This window comes from Chiloscyllium punctatum, chromosome 23 (genome assembly GCF_047496795.1).
Source record: "Chiloscyllium punctatum isolate Juve2018m chromosome 23, sChiPun1.3, whole genome shotgun sequence".
Taxonomy (NCBI): Eukaryota; Metazoa; Chordata; class Chondrichthyes; order Orectolobiformes; family Hemiscylliidae; genus Chiloscyllium; species Chiloscyllium punctatum.
The window spans coordinates 77,120,458-77,138,873 of NC_092761.1; the positions used below are offsets into that span (position 1 = coordinate 77,120,458).

Consider the following 18,416-nt stretch of genomic DNA (forward strand, 5'->3'; position numbering starts at 1 on the left):
AAATAAACTAACATAAGCAACTCTGTATTTCTCAATATACTGCATGCACATTTCTAGGTAAGAGATGAAGAAAAATTCCAAAATTTTAGAGAAGCACTGAGGATCGTGTTGTTATGGGGAGTGGGAAGGCCATGAAGGGTTTTAATTTTTCATTTTAGTTGTATAAGATAATAGAAATGTGTTCGTAAATTAGTAAACAAAGAAAACAATCAGTGCAAAGTATTCAGCAAATGTGCCCAAATCTGATTACTCTGCAGATACCAAACAGATTCCCAAAGTTGACAGGCTGCCCTGCTGTGAAGGCTTGAAAACAAGGATGAAAATATTTTAAAAAGTGAGCCATTGGCAGACTGAGAATTTAGCTGTGAAATTAGGAACTACTTTTGTTCCCCCACAAAGGATAGTGTAAACCTAGAACTCTCTCAATTAAAAGACTGTGGAAACTGGGTCAATAAATTTATTAAAATTGTGGTTAGGCAAGAATAACGGACATAATTTACCTCTCTCTGTACAATTAAGTCAGATACAGAGTAATCTATTCTAATGACAACTCAGTAGGAAAATTATTATATCCTAGACACAGCAACTCTGACAGTACAGCACAAGTTTCCAAAAAGGAAATTTTGTACATGTAAATTTGCCATTAATAGGTTTGAACAGCTAATTAATTATTTTATCACTAAGATGACAATCACCAACAATCATGACAAGAACTTCCCTTCATCAAAAATAATCTGTTAATACAGTTAATCATTCCAAGACATTTGACACCACACCACAGGAGGAGATATTAGGAGAAACGACCAAACGCTTGGTCAAGGAGATGGTATGACAGAAAAATTTGGAGAAGGTTAAAAATCACACAACACCAGGTTATAGTCCAATAGATTTACTTAGAAGTACCAGCTTTCAGAGCACTGCTCTTTCTTCAGGTAGCAGCACTCTGAAAGCTAGTACTTCCAAATAAACCTGTTGGATTATAACCTGGTATTGTGTGATTTTTAACACTGTCCACCCCAGGCGAACACCGGCACCTCCACAATATGGAAAAGGGAAGAGAAGTAGAGAGTCGAAAAGATTTAGGGAGGGAAATTTCAGAGCTACTGGCTTTGGTAGCTACTGATGGTGGGACAATAAAAATTGAAGATGTACAAGAGACTAGAATTAGAGAAGCACTGAGGATCATGTTTTTATTGGGAGTGGGAAGGCTATGAAGGGTTTAAGGCATTAGAAATGTGTTAGTAAGTTAGTAAATAAAGAAGACATTCAGTGCAAAGTTATTAGGCAAATGTGCCCACATCTGATTACTCTGCAGATCCCAAATAGATTCCCAAAGTTGACTGGCCACCCTGCTGTGAAGGCTTGAAAACAAGAATGAAAATATTTTAAAAAGCGAGGCATTGTCAGACTGAGAATCAAAGCAAGTCAACAAGGATAGAGTTATGGATGAACAAAATTGGTATATGTTAGGATAGGGTCAGCAGATTTTTGGATCAGCTCAAGTTTATCGAAGATGCATAATGGGAGACCAGTCAACCTCAGACTTTGTAGAAGTAATCAGATTTGGGCACAATGTAGGAACAAATTAGGAGCATATTTGGGCACAGCTGCTCAATAACTCTGCACTCTATATTTTGTTTATTAATTGATTCACATTTTCTGTGGCCTCATACTGAAATAAATTTCTGCAACAATTCTGTTTCAAGTATGATAGTTGACATGTCCTCCCAAAAGTTAGAACAAAGAATCCAGATTAATATGTTAACATTTGAAGCAGTTCCATAGTGAACTAATTAGTATGGGAGGCATCATGCAGAAAGCATGGAAAAATCAAATTAGATCACATTGAAGCCCCTTAAACCCACAATCAACCTACTAGTTAATCCCCCCAACCCCCAACTATCCTTCCTTTCTAGTCTTTCTTTCATAGAATCCCTACAGTGTGAAAGCAGGCCATTTGATACAGAGTCCGACTAACTCTCCATACAGCACCCCACACAAACCTACCCTCTGTCCTATCCCTGTCACCCTGAATTTTCCATGGCTAATTCACCTAACTTGCACATTCCTGGACATTATGGACAACCCACCTGACCTGCACATCTTTGGACTGTGGGAGAAAACTGGAGCACCCAAAAGAAACCCACACAAACACAGAGAATGTACAAACTCCACATAGACAGCCGTCCAAGACTGGAATCGAACCCAAGCCCCTGGCACTGTGAGACAGTAGTGCTAAACACTAATGGTGCCACCGTTCATATTAGACTAAATTTAGTGGTGAGGTTATCAGGCTATTTTGTTTGACAATAGCATGGGTTGCACAGTTGTTTCACTGAGTACTTCTTCACATCACAAAGCAAAATTAAAATCTACCTTTAAACAACAGAATTCATTCCTATTGACGTCATAGATATATAAGTTATGAAAAGTCACTAATTGATCCTGCATTGAGATTAGCAAATCTTTCTTATTGTGGAATAAAAGTTGGTGGTTCACAAACCTACACAGCCTATTTACTATTGAATATCACTCAGGACATATTTTATGTCATAAATAAAAGTTCATTGAAAAGATTAATCAAATTTTATACGTTGTTTTCAGAGTTGCCTCGTTGTATTGTGATTATGATCAAAACTCTAGCTTTCAAAAAGTTAGTTTGCTTTCATAATCAAATGAATTATGTTTGGACATGTGTTTTATATCGTTGGTGAGTTCAGCAAGTAATGTCTTTTGTATATGTATTAAAACAGCCCAGAACATAGTATAATGATGAGATTGTCAACATTGTTATTGCTGTGTAAGATTGGCAAGAATTTCAGGGATCCAAATATATACACTTAAAGTACAGAAACACCAGCTCCTGCAGTCAGTGACATCCCACAAGCTCCACTGTCACAAGCTTTGCTGACATAACTGTTAAAAAACACCTTTTTGATTTAAACTTCAAATATGTGTACATTACTCTCACTGTTCCTTATTCTCAACAAATGAAAATATGAGACCCTATCCAACCAAGAGTAACTGGGTTTTAACAGCATGCTAAGCCATAATTAATTTGAAACAACCTCTCTGGTCCTTAAAATCCAACTGTAAAATTGTGGAGGCTCATCACATCAGAAGGACATTACTTGACTGTTACTTCCTGCTGCTGCAAGATTTCTTTATCAGCCATGTTTTGCCTTGCCTGGTTACTGGATGTTAAAAAGAAGATGCTGAATTGAATTTGATGTTGGAAAAGAAGAGATCAACCCTCTGGAGACCAGTAACCGTTTATGGGTAATATTGTTGAGGTCAACGCTCAGCGCTGTCCCTCCACTGCTGACTGTTAAGTTGTCCAACTATTTTTGTACCATTTGGAAGATGTGAAGTCATCCTTATCTGCAAGAGGAACTTAACAGCCGCACTCCACTGGAGACATATTTCCTCTGCTGAGACACTGAACCTTCTTTGCCATACATGATAAATTATCTGTTGTTTGAAATAAGAAGCAACCTGAATATTCTAGATGATAATCCCTCACACTAAGCAAATAAATCCTACCAGAATGTGGTATCGCCAAAGTCTCCATGCGATTGACATGTGCAATCAACAGTGAGTTGCTTCTGGATAAAATATTGTACTAACAGAATCAACAGGGTAAGTAATAAGCACCAGGACCATTTTTCCAACAAAAGCTTTACTTATTCTGAATACAAATCCAATTGTATTTGGCAAAATAAGCCAACTCATGAAAATCTAATATTTCATGATACATGCAATAAAAACAGCTTTATCTGGAACACAGTTAGAACAAACCATCCAAACTCATCAGCCACCTGTCATCCACTCTGTCCATCTATCCATGCACGAAACAACTTGGATTGTTAATGAAAATAGCACAGCTAAAGCTGAAAATTGTAGCGAGTTTTGAGAAGATTTGTAGCTCAGGTTGAGGTTCTGGATGTAAGTTTGCTCACTGAGCTGGAAGGTTCACTTCCAGACATTTCGTCACCCTACTAGATAACATCTTCAGTGGGCCTCTGGGCGAAGCACTGCTGATAATTGCTGCTTTCTATTTAGATGTTTGGGTTTCTTTGGGTTGGTGATGTCATTTCCTGTGGTGATATATTTTCCTGTTCTTTTTCTCAGGGGGTGGTAGATGGGGTCTAACTCGATGTGTTTATTGATGACCATGTAGCCACAAAACAACTGACCCTCTCTCACTAGTATCCTTACATACAGATAAGGAAGGACACCACTTCGACTGGGACAACACATCCATCATAGGACAAGCCAAACAGAGACACGCACAAGAATTCCTAGAAGCATAGCATTCCAACCGGAACTCTATTAACAAACACATCGAATTAGACCCCATCTACCTCTCCCTGACAAAAAGAACAGGAAATGATATCACCACAGGAAATGACATCACCATCCCAAAGAAACCCAAACATACAAATAGAAAGCAGGAATTATCAGCAGTGCTTTGCCTAGAATCCCACTGAATTTGTTACCTAGTAGGGTGACAAAACATCTGGAAATGAACCTTCCAGCTCAGCGAGCAAACCTATATCCTAAAAATTGTAACTTACTATTTATTCACTTAGAAATATTACAGATTAGGACTCCAAATTCTCTTTCCAGCATAGTCAATATATTTTGTACAAATTGTCATATTTATCTTTACAAAATTAGGCACGAAGCCTGAATTTCAACAAAATCTACATTTCTCTTCAAGGATTTCAGATACTCAGAAACCAACATGTGCACACTGAAAAGGCCAGTAAAATCAATGCAGCTGTTTCTTAATAAGTATAAAATGTAGACCTGAATTCATATGAACTTGAATAGATAACTAAGTAAAATATTGTTGTGTTGTGTATTATGATAGTGCTGAAGAGCTGTTTACATTTATTGCACCTTGGTTATGTGTTGAAAAGCAACAGTACTTTGAGTAGTTTGAAAGTAGTTGAATTGCAAATTCCAGATCAATGAAAGGTCTTTTGGAAGCCCTGTGATATACTTTACAGTCTGTATTGCAACTACGATTAGCTAAAAACTGACTTAAACAAAATTAACTCAGTAATAGCTGATACGCAGTTACATTTCCTGAATATCACTCATAGATACACACCACACACCTCTTTTGGCCACTGTCAATATAACTTTATCAGTGGCTATGTGAGGAGACAGTTGAAGTCTGCAGATTACCTCAACTCCAAACTTTTCCTTCCCCTTTCCTGTAAAACAGAATGGTGCTTGAGGATTTAATTGAGGTCAGAGACTTGCCAAGAAGAAAATAAAAGAATTCCTGAAAACCAAAGACACCAAGACAGAAGAGGATGAAATAATGGTCTCCTTTGACGTAACAGCCCTGTTCACATCCATCAACATCAACCTGGCCAAGGAATCACTGACTACATTATAAGAACCAAAGACACATACACCAAATACCACCAACTTCATCAGTAAGGACAACATCGTCAAGCTAGTGGACCTATGCCTTACCACCCACTTCACTTTCAGCAACAAAACTTACAGACAAACCAATGGAACACCCATGGGATCTCCAATATCAGGGTTCTTAACAGAGGCAGTAATGCAGAGAATCGAACAAACAGCTCTGCCAACCATCCAACCCAAACTTTGGGTCTGCTACGTGGATGACACCTTTGTCATCACAAAATGAAACAAATTAGAGGAAACCTTCAAGACCATCAATAATATCCCTACTGGCATAAAATTCACTAAAGATGAGGATAACAACAACAAACTGCCATTTCGAAATGTCACAGTAAAGTGAACAGTCAATTGGGAACTTCAAACCAACATCTACAGGAAAACAACACATATAGACCAATTACTGATTTACAGAAGCAATCATCCCAAACCCACAAACGAAGCTTCATTAGAACATTATTTCAACAAGCCACCACACACTGCAATATAGAGGAACTACAAAGAGCAGTGGAAAATCACTTATACAACATGTTCAAAAAGAACGGATACCAATCTCACCATCAAGCCAGAGGATAAAGGGGGTGCAGTGGTAGTTTGGCGCACTGACCTCTACACCGCTGAAGCCAGATGCCAACTCGAAGACACCTCCTCCTACTGCCCCCTTGACCATGACCCCACACCCCCATCACCAAACCATTATCTCCCAGACCATACAGAACCTCATCACCTCAGGAGATCTCCCACCCACAGCTTCTAACCACAACTGGGAACCCGCACCACCCAATTCTACCTCCTTCGCAAGATCCACAAGCCTGACCACCCTGGCCGACCCATTGTCTCAGCATGCTCCTGCCCCACCGAACTCATCTCTACCTACCTCGACACTGTCCTATCCCCCCCCTAATCCAGGAACTCCCCACATACGTTCAAGACATCACCCACGCCCTCCACCTCCTCCAAGACTTCAGTTTCCCCAGCCCTTAACGCCTCATCTTCACCATGGATATCCAATCCCTTTACAGCTCCATCTGCCATGACCAGGGCCTCCAAGCCCACCGTTTCTTCCTCTCCCAACGTCCCAACAGTACCCTTCCACTTCTCAATTGTTTGGCTGAACTGGTCCTCACCCTTAACAACTTCTCCTTCAAATCATCCCACTTTCTCCAGACCAAAGATGTAGCCACGGGCACCCATATGGGGCCCAGCTATGCCTGTCTCTTTGTTGGCTATATAGAACAGTTGATCTTCCGTAGTTACACCGGCACCACTCCCCACCTCTTTCTCCGCTACATTGATGACTGCATTGGCGCCACCTAGTGCTCCCACGAGGAGGTTGAGCAACTCATCAACTTCACCAACACATTCCACTCCAACCTTAAATTCACCTGGACCACCTCTGACACTTCCCTCCCCTTCCTGGACCTCTCCATCTCCATTAAAGACAACCGACTTGACACCGACATTTTTTACAAACCCACCGACTCCCACAGCTACCTGGATTACACCTCTTCCCACCCTACCTCCTGCAAAAATGCCATCCCGTATTCCCAACTCCTCCGCCTCTGCCATATCTGCTCCCAGGAGGACCAGTTTCACCACAGAACACACCTTCTTTAGAGACCTCAATTTCCCTTCCCACGTGGTACAAGATGCCCTTCAACGCATCTAGACAACATCCCGTACCTCCGCTCTCGAACCCCACCCCTCCAACCATAACAAGGACAGAACCCCCTTGGTGCTCACCTTCCACTCTACCAACCTTCGCATTAACCGCATCATCCGTCGACATTTCTGCCACCTCCAAATGGACCCCACCACCAGAGGTATATTTCCCTCCCCACCCCTTTCTGCTTTCCGCAAAGACCATTCCCTCCGTGACTACCTAGTCAGGTTCATGCCCCCCAACAAACCACCCACCCGTCCTGGCACCTTCCCCTGCCAATGCAGGAATTGCAAAATCTGTGCCCACACCTCCTCCCTCACCTCCATCCAAGGTCCCAAAGGAGCCTTCCACATCCATCAAAGTTTCACCTGCACACCCACCAATGACATTTATTGCATCCGTTGCTCCCGATGTGGTTTCCCTTACATTGGGGAGACTGGACGCCTCCTCACAGAGCGCTTCAGGGAACATCTCCAGGACACCCGCACCAATCAACCCCACCGCCCTGTGGCCCAACATTTCAACTCCCCCTCCCACTCTGCCAAGGACATGCAGGTCCCTCCACTACCGTTCCCTCACCACCCAACACCTGGAAGAAGAACGCCTCATCTTCTGCCTAGGAACACTTCAACCACAAGGCATCAATGTGGACTTCACTAGTTTCCTCATTCCCCCTTCCCCCACCTCCAACCTTCCAGCTTACCACCGTCCCCATAACCTGTCCTACCTGCTTACCTTCCTTCCCATCTATCCACTCCACCCTCCTCTCTGATCTATCACCTCCATCCCCACCCCCATTCACCTCTTGTACTCTATGCTACTTTCTCCCCACCCCCACCCCCTCCTCTCATTTATCTCTCCACCCTGCAGGCTTCCTGTCTCTATTCCTGATGAAAGGTTTTTACCCGAAACATTGATTTTCCTGCTCCTTGGATGCTGCCTGACCTGCTGTGCTTTTCCAGCACCACTCTAATCCAGACGAAATGAACAAAGTCCACCGATTTCTCAGCAACAAACCCAAACAAGCAGACAAAACCTGTCCAGGAACCTTAGCCACTCTTCCCTACATCAAAGACATCTCAGAAATGACTGCCAGACTACTCAGACCTCTTGGCATCATGGTAGCCCACAAACCCACCAACACATTGAAACAGCAGCTAATGAACATGAAAGACCCCATACAGACAACAAGCAAAACTAATGTCATATACAAAATCCCTTGCAAGAACTACATTGGACAAACAGACAAAAAACTAGCCACCAGGATAATCAAGATCAACGAGCCACAAAAAGACATGACCCACTCTCACTGGTATCCTTACATACAGATGAGGAAGGACACCACTTTGACTGGGACAACACATCCATTCTAAGACAAACCAAACAGAGACACGCATGAGAATTCCCACAAGCATGGCATTCCAACCAGAACTTGATCAACAAACACATCGACTTGGACCCCATTTACCACCCTCTGAGAAAAATAACAGGAAATGGCATCACCACAGGAACTGATATCACCAGTACAAGGAAACCTAAACTGACAAATAGAAACCGGTTCACTCACACCAATGCTTCACCAGAGGCTCACTGATGATGTTACCTAGTATGGTGACAAAATGTCTGAAAACGAACCTTCCAGCTCAGTGAGCAAACTTACATTCAGGAAAAAAAGATGCAAAACTCGCACTTATCTCATATCCTATTACATGAATCATTCAACATCTTACAGCACAATGCATTTTCAGAACATGCTTCTAGAAATTACTTTTTCATTTTTCAGATCTTTAATAGGACACATATTGAAGACTGTATCCATGAAGGAAAAGATATAACACAAATGACTAAACATTCAGAAGGAACATCGGTTTGCCAAATAACCTTTATAAAAGGTATAGGCTCTGCAAAGTTCTCCAGTTTCCCAAATGTCCTGTCCCATGTGGTTCATGGACTTACCTTCCACATTGAGAACAACTGCAATTTAAAGACTGGTGACAAATAAAAAGATCTATATGTTCTTAACTTTTGAAAGCTTCAATTATCCCTTTTTACTTCCTTGTATTCCCAACTATGCTCACTCCCCACTCACTTCAAATTCTACTTCTTTCTCGATCTGTTCCTGGGAAAAGCACTTTCCAAGACAACCGCACTTTACAACTCTTAAATTCCTGTGCCTTCAACTCTCTATTTGCCATGATGCTTCTGGCAGCTGTTCCTCTGCAGTTGCAAGCCCATACCTTTGATGTTGATACCCTTATACCCAGTAGAATGGTCATTTTTCCTCACAGTGGTTGTTCTCCCTGATCCGTGCACTATCAAGTCTAAAGAATGTAAACTTAAGAGTCATTAAGGTCCTTCAGCCCGATCGCATCTACACCAATTAGAAATAAGCACTGAACTATTCTGATCCCGTTTTCCAGCACTTGATCAATGTATGCCTTAGCATCATAAGTACACAAGTAACATTAAAAGTTATGAGGGTTTTCTGTTGTGGTTCTGTTCGCCGAGCTGGGAATTTGTGTTGAATCTGTGGATGAGTGCCATGCCTCTAGGAATTCCCTGTGTGAGTGGCTTTCCTGTATACCTTTGTGGTGAATTCTCCGTTTGGTGTTCTCTGTACCATCACATCTAGGAATGGGAGTTGGTTGTCCTTTTCTTCCTCTCTAGTGAATCGGATTCCTGTGAGTGTGGCGTTGATGATCTGGTGTGTGTTCTCTATTTCTGTGTTTTTAATGATTACAAAGGTGTCATCAACATATCTGACCCAGATATTCGACCGAACGGAGAATTCACCACAAAGGTATACAGGAAAGCCACTCACACAGACCAAGTCCTGAACTATGAAAGCAACCACCCCAATACACACAAACGAAGTTGCATCAAGACACTATCCAAAAGGGCCACAACACACTGCAGCACACCAGAACTGCAAAAAGAGGAAGAGGAACACCTATACAAGGTATTCGCCAAAAACGGATACCCTCGCAATTTCATCAACAGATGCCTAAGGGAAAGACAATAGAACGAGGACATGCCACAACCCAAAGGACTAGCCACACTACCATACATCAGGAGCATTTCCGAACTGACAGCCAGACTACTGCGACCACTAGGACTCATAACAGCACACAGAACAACAGCCACTCTCAGACAACTCACCAGAACGAAGGACCCGATACCCAGCATGAGCAAAACCAATGTAGTGTACAAAATCCCATGCAAGGACTGCACAAAACACTACATCGGACAAACAGGAAGACAGCTAACGATCCGCATCCATGAATACCAACTAGCCACGAAACGACACGACCAGCTATCCTTAGTAGCCACACACGCAGATGACAAGCAATATGAATTCGACTGGGACAACACTACTATTATAGGACAAGCCAAACAGAGAACAGCCAGGGAATTCCTAGAGGCATGGCACTCATCCACAGATTCAATCAATATGCACATCGACCTGGACCCAATATACCGACCACTGCAACGGACAGCTGGAACTGACATCCGGAAGCGGCAGGTTCAAACCACTACAAATGCCGGAGGAAAGATCACAGAAGCGCTTCATATAGGCTCCCAAGCACTGAGGATGTCACCTAGACAGGGGACGAAACGTCTGCAACACAAATTCCCAGCTCGGCGAACAGAACCACAACAACGAGCACCCGAGCTACAAATCTTCTCACAGACTTTGAACACCTACGAGGGTTTTCTATCTCTACCTCCCTTACTGGCAGTGAGTTCCAGATTCCCACCATCTTCTGGGTGAAAATGTTTTTCCTCACAACCCCTCTAAACCTCCTACTTTACCTTAAATCTACTCCCCAGTCATTGATCCCTTTACCAAGGTAAAAAGTACTGTCTTATCTATGCCTCTCACAATTTTATACATCCAAGTCATGTCCTTCCTCAATATACACTGCTCCAAAGGCAACAATTTCACTCTGTCCAATCTCTCTTCAGCTCAGACAACATGCTGGTAAATCTCCTCTGCATCTGCTCCAATGTAATTACATCCATCCTATAATGTGGATTTCAGAACTGCACAAAATTCTCCAATTAGGCCTAACCAACATTTTATACAGTTCTAGTATAAGCTCCCTGTTCTTAAACTCTATGCCTCAGCAAAAAAAAGGTAAGTATCCCATATGTCTTCTTAAATACTATCCACCTGTCCCATGACCTTAAAAAACTGGTAGACTTGCATATCAAGATCCCTCTGATCCTTAGTGTTTCCCAGAGTCGCAACGTTCATTCTGTATTCCCTTGTCTTATTTGTCCTACCCAGGGAAATCAACTAACACTTATTCAGATTGAATTCTATTTGCTATTGATCAGCCCATCTGACCATCGATAGTTTCCCTCAATCTAAGGTTATCCTCCTCACTATTTACCACCCCATCAAAGTTTCATGTCATCCACGAACTGACTGATCTCACCTTCTATGTCCCTCTAAATCATTAATTCATAACACAAACATGGCTTTGTGCATGGGAAATCATGTCTCATGAACTTGATTGAGTTTTTTTTTACAAAGTAACAAAGGGGATTGATGAGGGCAGAGCGGTGGACATGATCTATGTGGACTTAAGTAAGGCATTCGACAAGGTTCCCCATGGGAGACTGGTTAGCAATGTTATTATCTCTTGACTCGAAGGTAGAAGGCAGAGGGTGGTGGTGGAGGATTGTTTTTCAAACTGGAGGCCTGTGACCAGTGGAGTGCCACAAGGATCGGTGCTGGGTCCACTACTTTTTATCATTATATAAATGATTTGGATATTAACATAGGAGTTATAGATAGTAAGTTTGCAGCTGACACCAAAATAAGACAACCAAATTTCCCCTCTCACGTGGTTGAAGATGCCATCCAACGCATCTATCCATATCCCTCAAACCCTATCCCTCAAACCGTACGAGGACAGACCCCACCCCCCAGTCCTTACTTTCCACCCTACCAACCTTCGCATTAGCCGCATCATCTGCTGACATTTCCGCCACCTCCAAACGGACCCCACCGCCAGAGGTATATTTCCCTCCCCACGCCTTTCCGCAAAGACCATTCCCTCCGTGACTACCTAGTCAGGTCCATGCCCCCCAACAAACCACCCACCCATCCTGGCACCTTCCCCTGCCAACGCAGGAATTGCAAAACCTGTGCCCACACCTCCTCCCTCACCTCCATCTAAGGGCCCTCTAATCTAATCTAATCCAAAGTTTCACCTGCACACCCACCAATGACATTTATTGCATCCGTTGCTCCCGATGCGGTTTCCCTTACATTGGGGAGACTGGACGCCTCCTCACAGAGTAATTCAGGGAACCTCTCCGGGACACCCGCACCAATCAACCCCACCACCCCGGGGCCCAACATTTTAACTACCCCTCCCACTCTGCTGAGGGCCTCCTCCACCGCCATTCCTTCACCACCCAACGCCTGGAGGAAGAATGCCTCACTTTCCGCCTCGGAATACCTCAACCCCAGGGCATCAATGTGGACTTCACCAATTTCCTCATTTCCGCCCACCTTACCCCAGTTGCAACCTTCCAGCTCAGCACTGTCCTCCTCATGACCTGTCCTACCTGCCAATCTCCCTTCCCACCTATCCACTCCACCTTCCCCTCTGACCTATCACCTCCATTCCCAGCCCCATTCACCTATTGTACTCTTTGTTACCTTCTCCCCAACCTCAGCCCCTTCTCATTTATCTTTCCACCCTGCAGGTGTCCTGCCTCTATTCCTGATGAAGGGCTTTTGCCCGAAACGTCAATTTTCCTGCTCCTTGGATGCTGCCTGACCTGCTGTGCTTTTCCAGCACCACTCTGATCTAAACCAAAATTGGAAGCATGTGGACAGTGAAAAAGGTTACCTCAGATTACTGTGGGATCTTGATCAGATGGGCAAATGGACTGAGAAGTGGCAGCTGGAGTTTAATGGAGATAAATGTGAGGTGCTGCACTTTGAGAAAGCAAATCAGGCAGGACTTATACACTTAATGTTAAGATCCTCGGGAGCTTTGTTGAACAAAAACCTTGGAGTGCAGGTTCGTATCTCCTTGAAAGCAGAGTCGCAGGTAGATGGGATAGTGAAGGCAGCGTTTGGTATGCTTTCCTTTGTTGGTCAGAGCATCAAGTATAGGAGTTGGGATGTCATGTTGCGGCTGTACAGAACGTTGGTTAGGCCACTTTTGGAATACTGCATGCAATTCTGGTCTCCTTCCTATCGGAAGGATGTTGTGAAACTTGAAAGGGTTCAGAAAAGATTTACAAAGATGTTGCCAGGGTTGGAGGATTTGACCTATAGGGAGGGGCTGAATAGGCTGTGGCTGTTTTCCCTGGAGCGTTGAAGGCTGAGGGGCGACCTTATAGAAGTTTATATAATCAAGAGCGGCATGGATCGGATAAATAGACAAAGTCTTTTCCCTGTGGTGGGGGCAGTTCAGAACTAGAGAGCAAAGATTTAGGGTGAGACGGTAAAGATATAAAAGGGACCTTAGGGGCAACATTTTCATATAGAGGGTGGTGCGTGTATGGAATGAGCTGCCAGAGGAAGTGGTGGACGCTCGTACAATTGTAACATTTAAAAGGAATCTGGATGGGTATTTGAACAGTAAGGGTTTAGAGGGATATGGGCCAAGTGCTGGCAATCGGAACTAGATTAGGTTGGGATATCTGGTCGGGATGGACAAGTTGGACTGAAGGGTCTGTTTCCGTGCTGTACATCTCTATAACTCTATGACAAACAGCGAAGGCCCCAACATTGATCTCTGCAGAACTCCAATGTAGACATTGTTCATATCTCAAAATCATCCCCTGGCCATCACACTCTGCTTCCTGCCACTCAGCCAATTCTGAATCCAATTAGCCAAATTTCCTTGAATCAATTGGGCTCTTATCTTTATTCCCATACAGAACCAAATCAAAACCTTGCTAAAATCTAAGTAGACAACATCAAATGTAATGACCTCATCTACACATTTGGTTCTCTCTACAATAAGGTGGCCATTCGTGACCATCCCATAACAAACCATGCAAATGATCTTGATTAATCCTGCTTCTCCAACTGTAGACTAATTTGGTTCCTCAGAATTCCTTCCGTTAGTTTCCCCACCATTGATTTTAGATTTACTGAAGTGTAGTTTCCGGGTTTATCTCTTGTTCCCATCTTGAATAATAACACCACATTGGCTGAATTCCAGTCCTCTGTACCACTCCAATTGAAAACTATTGCCAGCACCCCAGCTATTTTCTTCCTTGCCTCACTCGACAGCCTGAAATTCATTTATTCCAGCCAAAGAGATTTATCTGCTTGCACATAGGTGACCACAGCTGATTTACACATCCATCATATAATGCTATTCTCCTTTGCCAAAACTACTTCATATTCATTGATTGTCCTAGATTCTCCTCCAAAAGCCATCCTCCACTGCCCTTTGGGGAGCATGAATCAGGCATGAATCAGACTTTATCAAGTCATAGCTAAAGAATAATTTGCAGAGATTTCTTACCTTGCCCTGCACTGAAACACAACATTTGTCTGGGAATCAATCCTGATCCTGGTCACTGTGTCAGATTGAAGGAAACTGTTGGTAATGCTGGCATCTTCATGATCATTCGCTGAGTTTCCAATCCCATCTTCATCATCACAAAGCCCTCCCTTTTCTTTCACCTCAGTTGCTGGATAAGCTCTCTTCAATATTATACTCAGTTCCAAGGTTCAATTATTCCAATGCTCTGCTGGCTAGCATCCCAACCTCAACCTGCACTGACCTGAGCTGATACAAAACTCTGCTGCCCATATCCTAACTAGAACCAAAAGCTAGTCGTTCATTAGCATTTTTTCTCTACATCTGCATCTGGTCTCCAAAAGCTCATCTTCCAGTTAAACCCAGTTCATGACTTTGCACTTGCACTGTTCTGTAATATCTAATGGACCATACAACACTATATTATGTACGTTTCTTCAACGCTAGCATTTGCACATACCCTATTACCTCTAATTCACCTTTGATGCTCGTACCGAGCCCTGAAAGTGAATCTGCACCAATTGTGAGATTTACCAATAGCAAATATTTGCACATTTATGTTTATGAAACACAGAGAGACAGACAATGAACAGAAGCAGAAAAGAGAAAAAAAAGAAAGAAACAGAGAAAAAAAGATATTTCCGCTTTTTTTTATGTTTTTTTTTGTGTGTTTCATCAAGATTTCTTTAAAAGTAATGCTTCAATGTATAAGTACCAAATATTCTGTGATTGTTCATCTTATCGATTACCAATTAAACAGAAATGCACCAATAAAGATACTTACTGGTTTTATGGCAGGGTATGTCTTTATATCAGATTACCAAGTATGAAGGCCAAGATGTAACAGAGATAAGCTTTATTTAAATAGTCATCCAAATTCTTTGGCAAATTTTCAAAATTTGGTTAATGAATAATTTGTTGCCTTTCTACATTTAGATGTGGTCTATTTTAGGAAAGCTCCTGACATAATGAAAGTAATATGTTGACAATGTCAACAGCACAACAACATTACGTAAATCAGTCTTGACAGAGATAGATTAACATAGGTTTGTTGCATGATTTTATTTCATTTTCTCTCAACTCCACAGCTAATATTTCCACAATTATATTTAATTAGAATTTATGTATTTGATGTGAGACATTACAATTTACTAATTACTGGGATTTTCTAGTGAAAGAAAGGAAGTAAAATATCAACTGGTATCAAGGTAGAAAATAATGTTTCTTCATGACAGCATCATGTAGTTCAAGAGGCAATAGTCTCAGGAGAGTTAATGAAGCTTAAAAACTAACTAAACTTGTTAGCTATGGGTTACCTCAGCTAAGTACTACTCTGGCATCATCCTGACTTGAAATATTGAGTCTCCAAAGGGTAGGGCAATACCGATTTAAGTTGAGTCTTCTTGTAACATATGGGAATTTTGAAAAATAGCCTTATTGCTTAGGAATGTAAAGAGAAAAATAAAGAGAGTTTGATATTGAGAGTGCTTCACTTACTTAATATTCTTATCAGTTTGACTTATTGTCAGTGTTCTTACCTCTGGGCCAAAAGAAATAAAGATTCAAGACTCCTCCTCCCTATCCCAGGCATGAACACTTAATCTAAGTTGATACTTAAAAGCAGCACTGAAGGAGTGCAGAATTGTCAATGTTACTATTTTTTTGGGATCAGAAAGACATTTTTTTCTCCTTCTAAAGGTGGGCTTAAAAGATTTAATGGCACTACTTGAGATCATTTCTGTGTCCTGGCCAGCATTCATTCCTGATCACCACCAAATTGGATTACCTAACTATGGGGCCTTGCTGTGAGCATACTCACTGGCACATTTGTTTACAAGTTGTTAGAATCCAAAGGCTACATTAAAGGAAAGATTATATAAATTAGGTTTGTATTCAAGAAGCATGGAAAATGACTTGATTGAGAACATACAGCAGTACAGCACAGGAACAGGCTCTTCAGCCAACCATGTCCGTATCAACCTTGATGCCATTCTAAACTAATCCCATTTATGGTCCATAGCCCTCTATTCCCAGCCTGTTTCTTGGTCTGTTTAAATACCTCTTAAATATTGCTATCAAATCAGCTTCTACCACCTCCACTGGCAGCATTACAGGCTCCTACCATCCTCTGAAAAAAACATTCCTCATACATCTCCTTTAAACTTTACCCCTCTCTCTTAAACCTATGGTACTTGGTATGTTAACATTTCTAGTCTAGGAAAAAGATTCCAACTATCCACCCTATCCATGCCTCTCATAATTTTTATATAGTTCCATCACGTTGCCCTCAACCTCTAATGCTCTAGCAAAACAATTCAATTTTGTCCAACCCCTCCTTACAGCTAAAGCACTCTAATCCAGACAACATTCTGGTAAACCTCTTTTGCATACTCTCCAAAGCCTCCACATCCTTCCAATGGTGTGGGAACCAGACTGCACACAGTATTTGAAATGTGGTCTAACTGAAGTCTTTTGCAGCTGTAACATGATTTGCCAAGTTTCATACACAATGCCCGGACCGATAATGGCAAGCAGGCCGTAAACCTTCTTTATCAACTTATCCATTTGTATTGACACTTTCTGGAAGCTTTAGACTTGCACCCAAGACCCCTCTGTATATCACTGCCTGTAATGGTTCTATCATTTACTCTATAATTTCCTCTTGCATTTGACCTCCCAAAATGCCTTACCTCACAGATGTCTAGATTTAACTTCATCTGCCATTTCGCAGCTCAACTTTCCAACAGATCTTTATCCTGCTGTATCCTTTGGCAACTTTCCTAACTATCCAATAGTCTACCAAATTTCATGTCATCTGCAAGGTTACTAATCAGACCATCTACATTTTCATTCAAATCATTTTTATATCTTACAAACAACATAGCTCCCAACTTTGATCCTTGCAGAACAGCACTGATCACACAACTCCAGTCAGAAAAACACTCCTCCACAACTACTCTGTCTTCTCTGACCAAGCCAATGTTGTATCCAACTTACCATGTGATTTAATCTTCAGATCCATCCTACCATGAGGCACCTTGTCAAATGCTTTCGTAAAGTCCATGTAGACAACATCTATTGCCTGATTCTGACTCACCTTCATCACTTCCTCAAAACACTCAATCAAATTTGTGAAACAAGGCCTTCCCACACAAAGCCTTGCTGACTATCCAGAATAGGTCAATTATTTTCCAAATGCGTAAATCCTGTCGCTAATTGGCTTCTCCAATAATTTCCCTACCACTGACATAAGGCTCACCAGCCTATAACCTGCTGGATTATGCCTGTTTACCTTCTTAAAGAAATGAATAACATCGATTAATCTCCAGTCTTCTGAGACCTTGCCTGTGGCTAAAGAGGATACATCGATCTCTGTCAAGGCCCCAGTAATCTCTTTTTTTGCCTCCCTCAGTATTCTGGGATAGATCACATCAGTCCCTGGGGACTTATCTACCTTATTGTTTTTAAGATTTTTAGAATTTTGATAGTGGCATAGACTGGAACATAAAATATCAATACTTATTTGTCATTTTAAGTGAGTGGGTTAACATTGCCATATGGACTCCAACACAAGTCATCTACAGTACTTTGGGCCAATAAAAGGAATGATCCAAATAGTATATCATGGAACTAGAGAAAGTGAAGATTTCAGGGTTCATGCACACAGATCAACAAAATATAACACATACGAGTAAAATCAGAAATGCCAAAGGAACTTGTTGCCTTTGTAACAAGAGGATTAGAAAATAAAGGTGATCAAGTTTTACTAAAGCTGAACAAAG

The 18,416-nt window shown here is 41.9% G+C and overlaps 1 protein-coding gene across 1 annotated transcript in view; it reads right to left on the reverse strand.

Annotated features, from left to right (window-relative positions):
- The window catches only part of snx19b (sorting nexin 19b), a 160,782-nt gene that overhangs the window by 131,676 nt on the left and 10,690 nt on the right, over positions 1-18,416 (reverse strand). The gene's annotated exons all lie outside the window — the stretch shown is intronic.